Here is a 1954-nt window from a genome sequence, read left to right on the forward strand (position 1 = left end):
ACGGCCCTTCAGCGCCTCGGGGACGAAGATTTTTAAGGCTGTGTGGGTCAACTAGACAAAAAATACTAAAAAATGACCCAAAGGTGGCTGTTTATGCAAAGTCAGCCCTCCGGCGTCCCTTTCGGGAACATTCGGCTATGTTTTGACAAAACAGCGTCACCCGACTTCTTTATGACAAAATTAAAATTTTGACATGTTTTTTATTTATTTGTTTGTTTTTTGTTATTTTAGCAAAAAGGGGAGGTTGGACCCGATGAGGGTTGCCTACGTATCTCACATCTGGTGAGAATCAAACCCGCGTAGTTCGGGCAGATTGGATACGGGTGAGAATAAAAAAATAACTAATTCAGAGAAAACATATCTTTTTTTTTCTTTTGCTTTTTCTTAAAAGGTGATGAAACATGTAAAATCTTTTGGATTTTCTTTTTCCCTTTTTTTTTATTTTTGATTTTTCAAAAATGATAAAAAGTGCAAAGAATTTTTTTTAAAAAATTTCATTTTTTTTTTCATTTTTTTTAAATAAAAATGTAACAAAACATAACCGGACCCTATTTGCTTTATCTTCGCACTTCACCCTCTCTTTTTCCTTTTTTCCTTTTCATTCACTCTCAATTATCATTGGTCCACCAAATGACCCTTTTACCCTTGAAGGAATGCAACATGCAAGCACATAAGATGCATCAAGATGGTCTTTTTCATTTCAGGTTGCTAGTCCTAGACGGACCCAACCCCTGTGTTGAGTCCCCTAAGCCAAATGCAACGGATCTGTTGCTTTATCTTCGCTCTTCACCCTCTCTTTTTCCTTTTTTCCTTTTCATTCACTCTCAATTATCATTGGTCCGCCAAATGACCCTTTTACCCTTGAAGGAATGCAACATGCAAGCACATAAGATGCATCAAGATGGTCTTTTTCATTTCAGGTTGCTAGTCCTAGACGGACCCAACCCCTGTGTTGAGTCCCCTAAGCCAAATGCAACATGATGCAAATAATCGTTCCTACTAGGGATCCGACATGAAGTCATGTTATTCTATGTTCAAAACCTGGGTCGGTGTTTCTAGACTGTGTACCCGAGCGGACAACTCGAGTCGAGGAGGGGGCAACTTACCGGGAACCAAAAGGCCATCCGGCTTCGTAACTTGTCCGGCCTCTTTCTTATTTCAGGGTATGACACTAACAGAATAGGGAGTCTCAACCAGTAAGCACATCCCCGGAGGTGAAGAGAGAAGGGTTTCGGCACAGTTTATATACAGTTCAGATAATATCAAAGCGGTAAAAGCAGCATTTAGCACATTAGGCTCAAACATGTAAAAATTAGATAAAGCCAAATATAACAATTTATCTAAGCTCAAATTTCTAACCCTGAACCAGTGGTTCTGGGTTAAACATCCCCAGCAGAGTCGCCAGAGCTGTCACACCTCCTTTTTCCGGCCCCGCGAGAGGCGTAGGAGTTTTTTCCAATTAAAGGACAATCAAAACGGGATTTATTTATTTATTTCAGAGTCGCCACTTGGGAGATTTAGGGTGTCCCAAGTCACCAATTTAATCCCGAATCGAGGAAAAGAATGACTCCATATTACAGTCTGCGTACCAGAAATCCGGATAAGGAATTCTGTTAACCCGGGAGAAGGTGTTAGGCATTCCCGAGTTCCGTGGTTCTAGCACGGTCGCTCAACTGTCATATTTGGCTTGATTATCTGATTTAATACATGTTGAACCTATGTGCAAAATTTAACTTTTAACCGCTTTTATCATTTACTGTTATTTTTATCAAGAATTGCAACATCGTGGAAACACATCACGAACCACGTCACAATCAATGTACCCGTGGTTAGAGCCACATTTCAACTCTGTTGAGATTGGGATTTGGGTCACATAAATGTGCACCCGAGTTTAGGAAGATAACATTATTAAATACGCGCCTAAAGTGACTAGCGTATCATTTACTTTGGGTAG

Source organism: Nicotiana sylvestris, chromosome 3 (assembly GCF_000393655.2).
Source record: "Nicotiana sylvestris chromosome 3, ASM39365v2, whole genome shotgun sequence".
Taxonomy (NCBI): domain Eukaryota; kingdom Viridiplantae; phylum Streptophyta; class Magnoliopsida; order Solanales; family Solanaceae; genus Nicotiana; species Nicotiana sylvestris.